The sequence below is a fragment of the Phyllobates terribilis genome, unplaced genomic scaffold (assembly GCF_046119375.1).
Source record: "Phyllobates terribilis strain yellow unplaced genomic scaffold, ASM4611937v1 Scaffold_3__8_contigs__length_932513732, whole genome shotgun sequence".
NCBI classification, from domain to species: domain Eukaryota; kingdom Metazoa; phylum Chordata; class Amphibia; order Anura; family Dendrobatidae; genus Phyllobates; species Phyllobates terribilis.
Window position 1 is genome coordinate 487,496,903 of NW_027362763.1, and position 12,592 is coordinate 487,509,494.

Consider the following 12,592-nt stretch of genomic DNA (forward strand, 5'->3'; position numbering starts at 1 on the left):
TGCGGTAAATAGGTCCGGCACCATAGTAAGAGAGACATGCCCATATCACGATGCTTGCACCATCATGCTTCACTGTCTTTAGAGTGTACTGTGGCTTGAATAGAGTTTGGAGGTCGTCTGACGAACTGTCTGTGGCCTTGGACCCAAAAAGAGCAATTTTACTTTAATCAGTCCACAAAATGTTTCTCCATTTCTCTTTAGGCCAGTTGGTGTTCTTTGGTAAATTCTATCCGCTTCTGTACGTCTTTTTTTTTTTTTTTTTTTTTTAATTATAAACAGTTTGGACTTTGCGGGGACTTCTTGCTAAAAGATTAGCTCCACACAGGCATCTTCTAACTGTCACAGTACTCACAGGTAACTTGAGACTGTCTTTGATCATCCTGGAGCTGATCATTGGCTGAGCCTTTGCCATTCTGGCTATTCTTCGATCCATTCGAATGGTAGTCTTCCATTTTCTTCCACGTCTCTCAGGTTTTGCTTTCCATTTTAAAGCATTGGAGATGATCATTGTCTGCACTTCTTTATAAGTTTTACCCTCTCCAATCAACTTATTAATCAAAGTTCGCTGTTCTTCTGAACAATGCCTCGAATGACCCATATTTCTCAGGCTTTCAAGGAGAAATGTATGTACAACATGTGCTGGCTTCACCCTTAAATAAGGGCCACCTGATTCACATCTGTTTCTTCACAGAATGACTGATGTCACGAATTAAACTCCACGCAGCTATTATTTTGAACACATTCCCTTTCAATTATTCAAATACAGACTCAAAAAATGTTAAGATCTATAGTTTGGACACTGATCTCCCAAAGATTAGACAGTGAAGGAACTGGACACTTAAATTCTATTTGAAGCATCTCCACGTACCTTTAACAGTATCTCATATCCATTGGATACATTGCGATAAGTACAATATTGCATAACATTTTGGGTAAAAAATCTTTCATCAGACATATAGGCTATATTCACTGCATATTGCTCAAGGGGATCCTGGGTGCAGAGTGGGCTTCTCCCAAATAGGGACAACCAGGATCCAACTATATCGAGGCCTGTGGTGTGTGTGATGGGTCCTGGTAGGTCTGTCTCCCTCATGCTGTCCTCTCTAATGGATTGATTACTCTTTTTAGGCTAAGGATATTATCTTTCCTCCCAAGTATTCTACAAATGCTCCCCTGCCTGATCATTTATTACTTGTATATTATGCTTTACAAACTTAGACCATGGTAATGTGCAACCAACGCTAAACAATACATACTACCTGGATGACAGCACTTTATTGTTTCTATTTTTTTCAAGTTGTTTGTGAGAAGCCTACCCTGCACTCTGGATCCCCTTGACCTACAGTACAGACCAAAAGTTTGGACACACCATCTCATTTAAAGATTTTTTCTGTATTTTCATGACTATGAAAATTGTACATTCACACTGAAGGCATCAAAACTATGAATTAACACATGTGGAATTATATACTTAACAAAAAAGTGTGAAACAACTGAAAATATGTCTTATATTCTAGGTTCTTCAAAGTAGCCACCTTTTGCTTTGATGACTGCTTTGCACACTCTTGGCATTGTCTTGATGAGCTTCAAGAGGTAGTCACCGGAAATGGTCTTCCAACAATCTTGAAGGAGTTCCCAGAGATGCTTATCAGTTGTCCCTTTTGCCTTCACTCTTCGGTCCAGCTCACCCCAAACCATCTCGATTGGGTTCAGGTCTGGTAACTGTGGAGGCCAGGTCATCTGGCGTAGCACCCCATCACTCTCCTTCTTGGTCAAATAGCCCTTACACAGCCTGGAGGTGTGTTTGGGGTCATTGTCCTGTTGAAAAATAAATGATGGTCCAACTAAACACAAACCAGATGGAATAGCATGCCGCTGCAAGATGCTGTGGTAGCCATGCTGGTTCAGTATGCCTTCAATTTTGAATAAATCCCCAACAGTGTCACCAGCAAAGCACCCCCACACCATCACACCTCCTCCTCCATGCTTCACGGTGGGAACCAGGCATGTAGAGTCCATCCGTTCACCTTTTCTGCGTCGCACAAAGACACGGTGGTTGGAACCAAAGATCTCAAATTTGGACTCCTCAGACCAAAGCACAGATTTCCACTGGTCTAATGTGCATTCCTTGTGTTCTTTAGCCCAAACAAGTCTCTTCTGCTTGTTGCCTGTCCTTAGCAGTGGTTTCCTAGCAGCTATTTTACCATGAAGGCCTGCTGCACAAAGTCTCCTCTTAACAGTTGTTGTAGAGATGTGTCTGCTGCTAGAACTCTGTGTGGCATTTACCTGGTCTCTAATCTGAGCTGCTGTTAACCTGTGATTTCTGAGGCTGGTGACTCGGATAAACTTATCCTCAGAAGCAGAGGTGACTCTTGGTCTTCCTTTCCTGGGGCGGTCCTCATGTGAGCCAGTTTTTGTAGTGCTTGATGGTTTTTGCAACTGCACTTGGGGACACTTTCAAAGTTTTCCCAATTTTTCACACTGACTGACCTTCATTTCTTAAAGTAATGATGGCCACTCGTTTTTCTTTATTTAGCTGCTTTTTTCTTGCCATAATACAAATTCTAACAGTCTATTCAGTAGGGTCTGTGTATGTACCAGACTTCTGCACAACACAACTGATGGTCCCAACCCCATTTATAAGGCAAGAAATCCCACTTATTAAACCTGACAGGGCACACCTGTGAAGTGAAAACCATTTCCAGTGACTACCTCTTGAAGCTCATCAAGAGAATGCCAAGAGTGTGCAAAGCAGTCATCAAAGCAAAAGGTGGCTACTTTGAAGAACCTAGAATATAAGACATATTTTCAGTTGTTTCACACTTTTTTGTTAAGTATATAATTCAACATGTGTTAATTCATAGTTTTGATGCCTTCAGTGTGAATGTACAACTTTCATAGTCATGAAAATACAGAAAAATCTTTAAATGAGAAGGTGTGTCCAAACTTTTGGTCTGTACTTTATATTCAGTGAACGTAGCTTATATGTCTGTTGAAAGGTTTTTCCCCCAAAACGTTATGTAATACTGTACTTACCGCAGTGTAACCAATGGATATGAAATACAGTCAACAAACAATGAGGCAGGTTCTCAGGGAGATCTATGTCCGGCCCATAGAACTTAACTCCTTTACGTATTAATAAAAACGTGGATTTCTTGGGAATAAGACATCGGATTGCAGATGTCAAGGGATCATATTATTCCACTTTATATGACCTGCATGCCATATTGATGGCTTGGGAGGATTGATCCCAGATTCCCTTTAAATACATTATGCACATCAAGAAACTTTTTAAAGTGTCTAAAAAAAGCAATTGTAAAATACACCATGTAATGAAATGCTTTCTCTACTTTTTGGGCTTAAAAAGTGGTCTAAACATAAGCCATTTAATAGATGATGTAAACGTAACCCAGACAAATATAAAACTTGCACCAGAATTATCTAGCATGAGCCACTTAAATGAATTGGGAAGATTGTGACTGTTTATGTTGTGTATTGCACAGGATTAGTAAATCTGTCACCATTCTCCTTTTTGATATTTCTCTTCCCCCAATTTTCAGAAACTGGAATTTGTATATTTAGAGCTAAAGATTGGATTGGAACCTGCAGTCATATCCCCTAAAACAGTGGTCCCCAACCTTTTTTGCACCAGGGACCGGCTTGAAGCAAGATCATTTTTCCATGGCCCAGCAAGGAGGGGGTGGGGTGGGCGGGGCTTTGGTCATATGGGGGCGGGGTAATGGAGGGATTTGGAGTTTAGTGCATACTTATCATATAGTGTAGACCAGGTCCCCGCCAGGAGCTATGCCAGGAGCCCCACATAATGTGCTGTGCCAGGAGCCCCTTCACGCCCTGCAGCAGGACATCCCAGGGGCGGACACAGACTGTAGTGGGCCCCTGTGCAAGAAATTTTTGGGGGCCCCCCCCGCCCTTCATAAGGCAACAAAGTTATGTAAACATAACCCCCCCATGTGCATCTCTCACCCCCCCATATGCAGCTCACCCCCCGTGCATCTCTCATCCACCCCCCGTGCATCTCTCATCTCTCCCCTCCCCCCCATGTGCATCTCTCATCTCTCCCCTCCCCCCATGTGCATCTCTCATATCTCACCTCCCCCCCATGTGCATCTCTCCCCTGCCCCCCATGTGCATCTCTCATCTCTCCCCTCCCCCCATGTGCATCTCTCATCTCTCCCCTCCCCCCCCATGTGCATCTCTCATCTCTCCCCTCCCACATGTGCATCTCTCATCTCTCCCCCCCCATGTGCATCTCTCATCTCTCCTCTCCCCCCCATGTGCATCTCTCATCTCTCCCCTCCCCCCATGTGCATCTCTCATCTCTCCCCTCCCCCATGTGCATCTCTCATCTCTCCCCTCCCCCCATGTGCATTCCCATTCCCCCCACTCCTAGTTAATTGTTTATTATACTTACCCCCATGCGATCCCTGCAGAATCCTGGGGCTCGTCCAAATCGCTGACACCAGGTTCTCCTGCCTTCCGGTCATGTGACGGCGCCGTCACATGACCGGAAGTCAGAGGAATTATGAGATGTCCTGGACCCGGCGCTTTGCATGGGTCCGGGGGCCCCATGAGGAGACAGACGCACAAGAGGGGGGCTCCGAGGGGGGCTCCTACCCGCCGGGCCCCATACTGGAGTCAGGGCAGTCATGCCCTGATGGCGGCCCTGCTGGAGGCTGGAGGGGCCCCCTCTCCCTTGGGGCCCCCGTTCAATGAACCGGCTGCACGGGCGGTAGTTCCGCCCCTGCTTCATCCTGCTTCAGGACCTGTGGTGACATCACAGTTATGTACCTTGATGTCATCACAGGTCCTCTACAGGTCTACCCTGCGGGAGTCTAGAACAGCGGGCAGCATCCACCCCACACAGTGTGCTCTGAGCCACCGCAGACCAGAGCACACTGTCAATGTTTAGTGATTGTCTGTGGCGGTTGCCGCGGACCGGCTGAAAAACCCCAACGGCCCGGTCCTGGTCCGCGGACCGGCGGTTGGGGACCTCTGCCCTAAAATATTTGTGAAAAATTTCACTGAATTTGCATGTACAGTGCCTTGAAAAAGTATTCATACCCCGTGAACTTTTCCACATATTTTCACGTTATAGCCACAAACTTAAATGTATTTTATTGGCATTTATGTGATATACCAACACAAAATAGTAAGAATGTGTGAAGTTACATAGTTACATAGTTTATAAGGCCGAAAAAAGACAAGCGTCCATCCAGTTCAGCCTATTTCTTGTGCACTGCAGCTATTCCGCAGCGTTGATCCAGGGGAAGGCAAAAAAAAAACATGTGGTATAGGCCAATTTACATCATTGAGGAAAAATTCACTTCCCGACTCCAATCTGGCAGTCAGATTAAATCCCTGGATTAATTAACTATCACTAAGCATAAGATGTAATCTTATTGTTCTCAAGAAAGGCGTCCAGGCCTCTCTTGAACTCATTAAGTGAGTTGGACATCACCACTTCCTCTCCCAGAGAGTTCGAGTCTCACGGCTCTGACCGTAAAGAATCCCCTTCTATGCTGGTGCAGGAACCTCCTTTCCTCCTGACGCATAGTGTGCCCCCTCGTCTTTGTCACCATCCTTGGCATAAACAGGTCATGGGAGAGATCTCTGTACTGCCCCCTGATGTATTTATACATGTTTAAGAGGTCTCCCCTAAGCCTTCTCTTTTCCAACGTAAATAGGCCTAATTTTGACAACCTCTCTGGGTATTCTAGTCCCTCCATTCCCTTTATTACCTTAGTCGCCCTCCTTTGTACCCTCAAGCTCCAATAGTGTAAAGGAAAATTATGATGTGCATTTGTATTCAGCCCCACCCCCCTTCTCGGGTCATTACTTTATAAGACCACCTTTCGCTGCAATTACTGCATTTCCTTAGTATTGCACAGGTGATGGAATTACTGCTTGTGCAGGTGATGTAATTATCACCTGTGCAATACTAAGGAAATCCTGAAAACATGATCTGTTGGTGGGCCTTGAGGACTGGAGTTGGGGAACCCTGTTCTATTGGATTAAGGTTTGAGAATTGGGCTAGCCACTCCATAACCTCAATTTTGTTAAGCTGGAACCAAGATTTTGCTTGTTTACTGGTGTGTTTAGGGTAATTTTCTTGTTGGAACACCCATTTCAAGGGCATATCCTCTTCAGCGTAAGGCAACATGACCTCTTCAAGTATTTTAATATATAAAAACTGGTCCATAATCCCTGGTATGCGGTAAATAGGTCCGGCACCATAGTAAGAGAGACATGCCCATATCACGATGCTTGCACCATCATGCTTCACTGTCTTTAGAGTGTACTGTGGCTTGAATAGAGTTTGGAGGTCGTCTGACGAACTGTCTGTGGCCTTGGACCCAAAAAGAGCAATTTTACTTTAATCAGTCCACAAAATGTTTCTCCATTTCTCTTTAGGCCAGTTGGTGTTCTTTGGTAAATTCTATCCGCTTCTGTACGTCTTTTTTTTTTTTTTTTTTTTTAATTATAAACAGTTTGGACTTTGCGGGGACTTCTTGCTAAAAGATTAGCTCCACACAGGCATCTTCTAACTGTCACAGTACTCACAGGTAACTTGAGACTGTCTTTGATCATCCTGGAGCTGATCATTGGCTGAGCCTTTGCCATTCTGGCTATTCTTCGATCCATTCGAATGGTAGTCTTCCATTTTCTTCCACGTCTCTCAGGTTTTGCTTTCCATTTTAAAGCATTGGAGATGATCATTGTCTGCACTTCTTTATAAGTTTTACCCTCTCCAATCAACTTATTAATCAAAGTTCGCTGTTCTTCTGAACAATGCCTCGAATGACCCATATTTCTCAGGCTTTCAAGGAGAAATGTATGTACAACATGTGCTGGCTTCACCCTTAAATAAGGGCCACCTGATTCACATCTGTTTCTTCACAGAATGACTGATGTCACGAATTAAACTCCACGCAGCTATTATTTTGAACACATTCCCTTTCAATTATTCAAATACAGACTCAAAAAATGTTAAGATCTATAGTTTGGACACTGATCTCCCAAAGATTAGACAGTGAAGGAACTGGACACTTAAATTCTATTTGAAGCATCTCCACGTACCTTTAACAGTATCTCATATCCATTGGATACATTGCGATAAGTACAATATTGCATAACATTTTGGGTAAAAAATCTTTCATCAGACATATAGGCTATATTCACTGCATATTGCTCAAGGGGATCCTGGGTGCAGAGTGGGCTTCTCCCAAATAGGGACAACCAGGATCCAACTATATCGAGGCCTGTGGTGTGTGTGATGGGTCCTGGTAGGTCTGTCTCCCTCATGCTGTCCTCTCTAATGGATTGATTACTCTTTTTAGGCTAAGGATATTATCTTTCCTCCCAAGTATTCTACAAATGCTCCCCTGCCTGATCATTTATTACTTGTATATTATGCTTTACAAACTTAGACCATGGTAATGTGCAACCAACGCTAAACAATACATACTACCTGGATGACAGCACTTTATTGTTTCTATTTTTTTCAAGTTGTTTGTGAGAAGCCTACCCTGCACTCTGGATCCCCTTGACCTACAGTACAGACCAAAAGTTTGGACACACCATCTCATTTAAAGATTTTTCTGTATTTTCATGACTATGAAAATTGTACATTCACACTGAAGGCATCAAAACTATGAATTAACACATGTGGAATTATATACTTAACAAAAAAGTGTGAAACAACTGAAAATATGTCTTATATTCTAGGTTCTTCAAAGTAGCCACCTTTTGCTTTGATGACTGCTTTGCACACTCTTGGCATTGTCTTGATGAGCTTCAAGAGGTAGTCACCGGAAATGGTCTTCCAACAATCTTGAAGGAGTTCCCAGAGATGCTTATCAGTTGTCCCTTTTGCCTTCACTCTGCGGTCCAGCTCACCCCAAACCATCTCGATTGGGTTCAGGTCTGGTAACTGTGGAGGCCAGGTCATCTGGCGTAGCACCCCATAACTCTCCTTCTTGGTCAAATAGCCCTTACACAGCCTGGAGGTGTGTTTGGGGTCATTGTCCTGTTGAAAAATAAATGATGGTCCAACTAAACACAAACCAGATAGAATAGCATGCCGCTGACTGGACTCTCTCCCCCAAGATGGTTCCCCTTTTTATACTCCTACTCAAAGTGCTCCCCTGTACTGCTTCCTCCACCCACACCCACTACATGGTTCCCCCTCCCTCGGTTCCCCCCCACTTCCAACCAGAGACAGGGCTCAGCATTAAGCCAGTGCATCTTGCCCCGCCTGCTGGTCTGGAATGGTGTTGTGTTGGATGCAGATGGGGGGGTCCCGGGCAGTACTCCCTCCTTACCTGAGAGTGGGATACCACACCTGGGTGAGATGCAGTACCTCTGTGGCGACTGAACCCGCAGGGGCACCATATCTCTACCAGCTTTGCACATCTAGAGACTGAAATTTTGCCCATTCTTCTTTGCAACCTAGCTCGGTGAGAATGGATGGAGAGCATCTGTGAACAGCGATTATATAAGTTTTGATACAGATTCTCAAAGGTCAGTTAAGCTTGGACTTTGACTGGGCCATTTAACCCCTTCACGCCGCAGCCCTTTTCCATTTTTGCGCTTTCGTTTTTTGCTCTCCTTCCCAGAGCCATAACTTTTTTTTTTTCCGTCAATATGGCCATGTGTAGACTTGTTTTTTTGCAGGGCGAGCTGTACTTTTGAACGACACCATGGGTTTTATCATATCTTGTACTGGAAAACGGGAAAAAAAATCCAAGTACGGTAAAATTGCAAAAAAAAGTGCAATTCCACAATTGTGTTTTTTTTACCATGTTCCCTAAATGCTAAAACTGACCTGCCATTATGATTCCTCAGGTCATTACGAGTTTGTAGATACCAAACATAGGTTCTTTTTTGAGTGGTGAAAAAAAATCCAAAACTTGTTAAAAACTAAATAAATGGCGCCATTTTCCGAGACCCATACCGACTCCATTTTTCGGGATCTGGAGGCTTGTTTTTTGCGCGCTGAAGTTTTTATTGATACCATTTTGGTGTAGATATGATCTTTTGATCACCTGTTATAGCATTTTATTGCTATGTTGCAGCGAACAAAAAACGTAATTCTGTCATTTTATTTATTTATTTTTTTTGTTACGCTGTTTACCGATCTGATTAATTCTTTTATATTGACCGGGTGATTCTGAATGCGGCAATACCAAATATGTGTATATTTAATTTTTTTATTGTTTTATTTTGAATGGGGCGAAAGGGGGGTGATTTAAACTTTTTTATATTTTTTATATATTTTTAAACTTTTTTTTTTCTACTTTTTACTTGTTTCAATAGTCTCCATGGGAGACTAGAAGCTGCAATCTTCCGATCGCCTGTGCAACACATAGCAGGGCTCCAGTCTTGCTATGTGTAATATAAGTCCTCATCTGCTATGAACGCTGACCACTGAGCGGCGCTCATAGCAGATCGGCTATGACCACCACAGGGGTCTCCTGTATTTAGCTCCATCAATCGTCCCATAAACTCTGACCAGCTTCACTGTCCCTGCTGAAGAAAAGCATCCCCACAGAATGATGCTGCCACCACCATGTTTCATGGTGGGGATGGTGTTTTCAGGGTGATGTGCAGTTTTAGTATTCAAACACACATAGCATTTAGCCCAATAAGTTCTACTCTCTCTCTGGTCTCTTCTAACCAGAGCACCTTCTTCCACAATGCAAATTGGACTTCTTATGGCTTGCTTAAAAATTCTTTCTTTTTGCCACTCCTCTCTTAAGGCGAGATTTGTGTAGTATATCACTAATAGTTGTCCTGTGGACAGATACACCTGAGCTGTAGATCTCTGCAGCTCCTCCAGAGTGACTATGGGCCTCTTGGCTGCTTCTCTAATTGGTGCTCTCCTTGCTTGGAATGTCCGTTTAGGTGGACGGCCATGTCTTGGTTGGTTTGCAGTTGTGCCATACTCCTTCAATTTTTGGATGATTAATTGAACAGTGCTCCATGAGATGTTTAGAGCTTGGGGTATTTTTTTTTATAACCTAACCCCGCTTTGCTATTTACACAACATAATCTTTGACCTGTCTGTTGTGTTGCTTGGTTTTCATGATGCTGTTGGAGCTTCCGAAACCTTCACGGAACAGTTGTAGTTATACTGAGAATAAATTAAACACAAGTGGACTCCATTTACTAATTATGTGACTTGTGGAGACAATTGGTAACTTGGGATTTTAATTTAGGGGTATCAGACTACATGGGGCTGAATACAAATGCACCTCTCAATTTTCATATATATATATATATATATATATATATATATATATATATATATATATATATATACATATATATATGTGTGTGTGTATATATATATGTGAAATACTAAATAACCCTGTATCATTTCCTTTACACTGCACAAACACTTGCTACTTTGTATTGGTACATCACATAAAATACCAATAAAATACTGTATTTTTCAGACTATAAGACGCACCCCAAATTTTCAGGAGAAAAATAGGGAAAAAAATGTAATGCGTCAAATGGGGATCCATCTTACAGTCCGAATTCAGATTACCAGTGAGAGGTGGTGGTGGTGCTATAGCAGGAACACAAGAGGTGCGACACTGCGGGGTGATGCTGGGAGTCCCATCCCAGGCTGGAAGAAGGGGCTGCTCAGCGGTGCTCTGCGGCAGGAGTCGTGCGATACTGCAGGTCCTCCGCTTGGAGGATGTCTGGAGGTGCAAGCTGCGTGTCTCAGGGTGGTAAGAGGCACCTGCTCAGATTGAGATCTTGGGAGACGAGATCACAGTGCAAGATCTTGATCTGCGCAGGCACTGCCTCCGGCGGCCATTTTGCTGGAGTCCACCGCATAGAGAACATGGAAGTGTGGGGGCTCTGGACTTTCACAAAATGTAGGCAGAGCCCCCGCACCGCCGTGGACCGTCAAACACCCCCTCTTAACACCCTGGGACACGCAGCGTCGCACCTTCAGCCATCCCCTCCTCCAAGCACGGGACCCGCAGCATCGCCCAACTCCTGTCGCCGGCCCCCTGGGTAAGCTACGTTCGGTCTATAAGACGCACCCCAATTTTCCCCCAAAATTTTTTTGGGGAAAAAGTCTGTCTTATAGTCCGAAAAATACGGTACATTTGTTTGTGGGTGTAACGTGAAAAAAATGTTGAAAAGTTCACATTGTATGAATACTTTTTCAAGGCACTGTTTGTGAATGAAGAGGTCATTTCTAGGGCTCTGATCCAGTTGTCACAATCTACCGATGTGGCTGCTGGACCACAGTCCTATGAATCATTTGCTGAACTTTAGTTGAAAGGTGATTAAAAGATAAAATGAGGATGCTAAAATTACTGTTTTAGGTCCCTGCACCGCCAAGAAAAAATGCAATAAAAAGTCTGCTTAACCCCAAAATGGTACAAATGAAATCTATGGCTCAGTGCCTGATTTTTTTATTTTTTATTTTTTTATTTATTTATTTTTTTTTACAAGGTTCAAAAGGTTTTTTTTAAGCCACTGAAATAGTTTAAAAAAAAAACTATGCATGTTTGGTCTCGTTGTAATTGTACTGACATGGAGAATCATGTTGCCAGGTCATTTTCACCACACTATTAACAAAGTAAAAATGAACCCACCCCCAAAAATCACAAAATTGAGATTTATTTTTTTTCACCATTTTACCTTACTTGGATTTTTTTTTACTGTTTTCAGGACAGCATATGATAAAATTAATGGTGTCAATTAAAATTACAACTTGACTTGCAAAAATCAAATCCTAATACTTTTATATAGATCGAAAAGTAAAAAAAAAAAAAAATTATGGTTCCTTAAAGGGAATCTGTCACCAGGTTTTTACTGTGTAATCTGAGAGTAGCATAATGTAGAAGCAGAGTTCCTGATTACAGAGATGTCACTTATTGGGCTGTGTTTTGCTGTTTCAATACACTCATTGTTTTATCAGAAACAAAAAACAAGCCACCATACAGCTCCAATGGCCAAAAAATAAAAAAGTTATAGCTCTCAGAATAAAGCGATGCAAAAACAATTATTTTTTCTATAAAATAGTTTTTGTGTAAAAGCGCCAAAACACACAAACTATAAATGTGGTACCGCTGTAAACGTACTGACCCAAAGAATAAAACTGCCTAATCAATTTTACCACACACAGAACGGCATAAAAAAAAAAAATCCTGAATTGTTGCTTTTTATTTATTCTGTCTCCCAAAAATCAGAATAGAAAGTGATCAAAAAATGTCACATGCCCAAAAATGGTACCAATAAAAATGTCAACTTGTCCCGCAAAAAACAAGCCGTCACATGACTCTGTCAGCCGAAATATGGAAATATAATAGCTCTCAAAATATGGCAAAAACTAGTCTTTGCAAGAAAAAAGGGTTTTTTAGTGTGTGACAGCTGTCAATCATAAAAACCCGATATGAATATAGTATCGCTGTAATTGCACCGACCCGAAGAATAAAGGTGTCTAATCACTTATACCGCACGAGGAACGGCTTAAAACATAAACGCTAGGGTTAGGGTTGGGGTTTGGATTTTTTCAGAAGTAAAGAAAAAAAAAATTACGATA